The sequence below is a fragment of the Octopus sinensis genome, linkage group LG27, assembly GCF_006345805.1.
Source record: "Octopus sinensis linkage group LG27, ASM634580v1, whole genome shotgun sequence".
Taxonomy (NCBI): Eukaryota; Metazoa; Mollusca; class Cephalopoda; order Octopoda; family Octopodidae; genus Octopus; species Octopus sinensis.
In genome coordinates this window covers 13320773-13326772 of record NC_043023.1, presented here as the reverse complement: position 1 = coordinate 13326772, position 6000 = coordinate 13320773, and the positions used below count along the sequence as shown (strand labels likewise).

General features: G+C 43.2%; 1 pseudogene; it reads right to left on the bottom strand.

Annotated features, from left to right (window-relative positions):
- Positions 1-1271: 1271 nt before the first annotated feature.
- On the bottom strand, positions 1272-2569 carry LOC115225208 (annotated as a pseudogene).
- Between the last annotated feature and the right edge of the window lie 3431 nt (positions 2570-6000).

The window sequence follows — 6000 nt, the reverse complement described above, 5'->3', positions numbered from 1 at the left end:
ATTTACCACATATATCACACTGATATGGTTTTTCCCTAGGATGAATACATCATCATTGTTTAACGTCCGTTTTCCATGCTAGCATGGGTTGGACGGTTCAAATGGGGTCTGGGAAGCCAGAAGGCTGCGCCAGGCCCAGTCTGATCTGGCAGTTTTTCTACAGCTGGATGCCCTTCCTAACGCCTTCATCATCGTTTAAAGTCCGTTTTCCATGCTAGCATGGGTTGGACGGTTCAAATGGGGTCTGGGAAGCCAGAAGGCTGCGCCAGGCCCAGTCTGATCTGGCAGTTTTTCTACAGCTGGATGCCCTTCCTAACGCCTTCATCATCGTTTAAAGTCCGTTTTCCATGCTAGCATGGGTTGGACGGTTCAACTGGGGTCTGGGAAGCCAGAAGGCTGCACCAGGCCCAGTCTGATCTGGCAGTTTTTCTACAGCTTGATGCCCTTCCTAATGCCTTCATCATCGTTTAAAGTCCGTTTTCTATGCTAGCATGGGTTGGACGGTTCAACTGGGGTCTGGGAAGCCAGAAGGCTGCGCCAGGCCCAGTCTGATCTGGCAGTGTTTCTACAGCTGGATGCCCTTCCTAACGCCAACCACTCCAAGAGTGTAGTGGGTGCTTTTTATGTGCCACCTGCACAGGTGCCAGACGAGGCTGGCAAACGGCCACGATCAGTTGGTGCTTTTTATGTGCCACCTGCACAGGTGCCAGACGAGGCTGGCAAACGGCCACGATCAGTTGGTGCTTTTTATGTGCCACCTGCACAGGTGCCAGGCGAGGCTGGCAAATGGCCACGATCAGTTGGTGCTTTCTATGTGCCACCTGCACAGGTGCCAGGCGAGGCTGGCAAATGGCCACGATCAGTTGGTGCTTTTTACGTGCCACCTGCACAGGTGCCAGACGAGGCTGGCAAACGGCCACGATCAGTTGGTGCTTTTTACGTGCCATTGTGATTAGTTAAATGAACATTTTTAGTGAATAATTTACTACAGGTATCACAACAATCTGACTTCTCACCTGTGTGAATATGTGTGTGACAAGCTATTTCCAGAAAATGATTTACATATATAACAGTGATAAAGGCGGCGAACTGGCAGAAACGTTAGCACGCCGGACGAAATGCATAGCCGTATTTCGACTGCCGCTACGTTCTGAGTTCAAATTCCGCTGAGGTCGACTTTGCCTTTCATCCTTTTGAGGTCGATAAATTAAGTACCAGTTATGCATTGGGGCCGATATAATCGACTTAATCCGTTTGTCTGTTCTTGTTTGTCCTCTCTGTGTTTAGCCCCTTGTGGGTAGTAAAGAAATATATATAACAGTGATATGGCTTTTCCCCCAGTATGAATACGTTTATGATAAGCCAATTGACTATTACAAAGCAATGATTTACAATCGATATCACAATGATATGACTTCTCTCCTGAATGAATAAGTTTGTGATTAGTTAAGTGACTACTTTGAGAGAATGATTTGGCACACATATCAGTGATATGGTTTCTCTCCTGTATGGATACGTCTGTGCCTAGTCAAGTGACTGTTTCTATAAAATGATTTACCACAAATATCACAGTGATATGGTTTTTCTCCAGTATGAATGCGTTTGTGTACAGATAAACTACCACTTTCAGAGAATGATTTACCACAAATATCACAATGATATGGTTTCTCTCCTGTATGTGTACGTTTGTGGCCAATTAAGTTACTACTGTGAGAGAATGATTTACCACAAATGTCACAATATGGTTTCTCTCCTGTATGAATACGTTTGTGTCTAGTCAAGACACTGTTTGCAGTGAATGATTTACCACAAATGTCACAGTGATATGGCTTCTCTCCTGTATGTATACGTATGTGTTTAATTAATACACCACTTTCAGAGAATGATTTACCACAAATGTCACAATGATATGGTTTCTCTCCTGTATGAATACGTTTGTGTCTAGTCAAGACACTGTTTGCAGTGAATGATTTACCACAAATGTCACAATGATATGGTTTCTCTCCTGTATGAATACGTTTGTGTCTAGTCAAGACACTGTTTGCAGTGAATGATTTACCACAAATGTCACAACGATATGGATTCTCTCCTGTATGTATACATATGTGTTTAATTAATACACCACTTTCAGAGAATGATTTACCACAAATATCACAATGATATGGTTTTCTCTCTCCTGTATGAATACGTTTGTGTCTAGTCAAGACACTGTTTGCAGTGAATGATTTACCACAAATGTCACAATGATATGGTTCTCTCCTGTATGAATACGTTTGTGTCTAGTCAAGACACTGTTTGCAGTGAATGATTTACCACAAATGTCACAACGATATGGATTCTCTCCTGTATGTATACATATGTGTTTAATTAATACACCACTTTCAGAGAATGATTTACCACAAATATCACAATGATATAGTTTCTCTCCTGTATGTGTACGTTTGTGTCTAGTCAAGGGACTACTTTGAGAGAATGATTTACCACAAATGTCACAGTGATATGGCTTCTCTCCTGTATGTATACGTATGTGTTTAATTAATACACCACTTTCAGAGAATGATTTACCACAGATATCACACTGATATGGCTTTTCCCCAGTATGTGTACGTTTGTGATCAGTCAAGTGACCATTTTGAGAAAATGATTTACCACAGATATCACAATGATATGGTTTTTCCCCAGTATGTGTAAGTTTGTGATCAGTCAAGTGACCACTTTGAGTGAATGATTTACCACAAATATCACAATGATATGGTTTTTCTCCTGTATGTGTATGTTTGTGTACAGTCAAGACACTCTTTCCAGAGAATGATTTACCACAGATATTACAGCGATATGGCTTCTCTATTGCATCAGGTTTTTCAGGTTTAGTTGAATTATTCATAATGACAGAATATTTATATAAAGAGGCTGATGTATTGATGAATGTGTCTTATGAATATATGGTCTTCCTTTAATTGATGAAAGTCAATAAAAATATCAGACACACCTCTGAATGAAGAAATTTCTTTTCAATCAACATGGTATGATATTCTGAAATAGGAAAAAAATTCATTTCTATGAATATATTTGTGTTGCTATTTTCAGAGAATAATTTAATGCTATGCTTCTTTCATCTGTGATTTTGCTTAATATCTAAATCAAGAGGTGACAATTGTCTAACCCTTTGTAAAGTTATCCAAGCTTAATTAACCTGTAAAACAATCATCTCCTCTATATTCCAGACAGCAAAGACTTCAAATTATCGCTGTTAATTCCATCGTCCAGAAGAAATATTTTGCTGTTGTTTTTCACAGATTTCCTTTATAAGATGAGTTTGATGTATTGATGAATGCTCCTTATAAATATATCATCTTCCTTTGGTTGATGGGAGCTGATAAAATATCAGAGGCACATCTGAATGAAGTAATTTCTTTCATATCAACAGGATGTTATATTCTGAAATAGAAAAAAAAAAGAAGCAGTGAGATAAAGAGAATCATTAAACGACATAGTAATTCAACATTGCAAATCTTACAACATCAACACTGTCATCCATTTAATGTCAATGTCTGCAGGGGTCAGGGTTCATGGAGGCATTGAAAGACTGGTATACCTACACAAGTGTGCTACACCCTAAATTTGTTTTCTCCGGTCTCTAGTCATTTCCCCAGTGAGACCTAAAGACCTTGAAACTTTAGGTCTCACTGAGGAAATGACTAGAGACTGAGACCTTTGGAAGTGTGCTGTGCGTGAGAAGACCCAGCAGGACAAGTGAGACCATAACCCGGGATGTGCCAGTTCACTTATGCATACCTTTCCTTCTGGGGACACAAAACTCTACTTGTGAAGACCTGTTGAGGCAAGCGAGAATCGAAATCGATCAACATCAATGGAAATTGCAGCTGTGATACCAGTGCCGGTGGTACATAAGAGAACCATCCGATCTTGGCCGTTGCCAGCGCCGCCCTGACTGGCCTCGTGCCGGTGGCATGTAAAAAGCACCATCCGTTCGTGGCCGTTGCCAGCCTCGCCTGGCCCCCGTGCTGGTGGCACATAAAAAGCACCATCCGATCATGGCTGTTTGCCAGCCTCGTCTGGCACCTGTGCCAGTGGTACATAAAAAACACCCACTACACTCACCGAGTGGTTGGCGTTAGGAAGGGCATCCAGCCGTAGAAACATTGCCAGATCAGACTGGGCCTGGTGCAGCTTTCTGGCCTCCCAGACCCCAGTTGAACTGTCCAACCCATGCTAGCATGGAAAGCGGACGCTAAACGATAATGATGATGATGATGATACATTTCAGAAAAATCCATGTCTGATATATCTAAGACGAGGGAGCATATTTTCTCAATCTTTCTATGTGATGACTGTAACTTCGAAGGGTTCACATAATTCTATTATGTGCTGGCAGAATCATTAGCTTGCTGGAGAAAATGCTTAACAGTATATCGTTCTTCTATATTTTTGTTAAGCTATGATTGAGACCCCCTTCGGTCACGACACTGACCATGGGCTTGCACCTAGAAAGTTACCCTCCCAGGCACAAGTCTGGCCAAGGTTGTTTATGGAAGACCAGCAGTCACCCACGCATACCAGACTCCCCTCTCCACACCACCAATGTTATCCAAGGGAAAGGCAAAGGGGCCGGTACAGCTTGGCACCAGTGACGTCACAGCTCATTTATTAACGTGCAAGTGGCTGAGCACTCCACAGACACGTGTACCCTTAACGTAGTTCTCAAGAAGATTCAGCGTGACACAGAGAGTGACAAGGCTGGCCCTTTGAAATACAGGTACAACAGAAACAGGAAGTAAGAGAAAGTTGCGGCGAAAGAGTACAGCGGGGATCACCACCATCTCCTGCCAGAGCCTCGTGGAGCTTTAGGTGTTTTCGCTCAATAAACACACACAACGCCAGGTCTGGGAATCGAAACCGCGTTCCTACAACCACAAGTCCGCTGCCCTAACCACTGGGCCATTGCACCTTCACAAGATGAGCACTCCATCAGTTACGATGATGAGGGTCCCAGCTTGTTCATGAAATTAACGTGCAAATGGCTGAGCACTCCACAGACATGTGTACCCTTAACATAGTTCTTGGGGAGATTCAGCATGACACAGAGTGTAACAAGGCTGGCCTTTGAAATACAGGTACAACAGAAACAGGAAGTAAGAGAAAGTTGCGGCGAAAGAGTACAGCGGGGATCACCACCATCTCCTGCCAGAGCCTCGTGGAGCTTTAGGTGTTTTCGCTCAATAAACACACACAACGCCAGGTCTGGGAATCGAAACCGCGTTCCTACAACCACAAGTCCGCTGCCCTAACCACTGGGCCATTGCACCTTCACAAGATGAGCACTCCATCAGTTACGATGATGAGGGTCCCAGCTTGTTCATGAAATTAACGTGCAAATGGCTGAGCACTCCACAGACATGTGTACCCTTAACATAGTTCTTGGGGAGATTCAGCATGACACAGAGTGTAACAAGGCTGGCCCTTTGAAATACAGGTACAACAGAAACAGGAAAGAAAGTTGTGGTGAAAGAGTACAGCAGGGTTCACCACCACCCCCTGCCGGAGCCTCGTGGAGCTTTAGGTGTTTTCGCTCAATAAACTCTCACAACGCCCGGTCTGGGAATCAAAACTGCGATCCTACGACCGCGAGTCCACTGCCCTACCACTGGGCCATTGCACCTCCACTTTGTTAAGCTATACATAAGAATATATTTCTTTACTGCCCACAAGGGGCTAAACATAGAGGAGACAAACAAGAACAGACAAAGGGATTAAGTCGGCTACATCGATCCCAGTGTGAAACTGGTACTTTATTTATCGACCCCGAAAGGATGAAAGGCAAATTTGACCTCGGCGGAATTTGAACTCAGAACGTAAAGACAGACGAAATACCTATTTCTTTACTACCCACAAGGGGCTAAACACAGAGGGGACAAACAAGGACAGACAAAGGGATTAAGTCGATTACATTGACCCCTGTGTGAAACTGGTACTTTATTT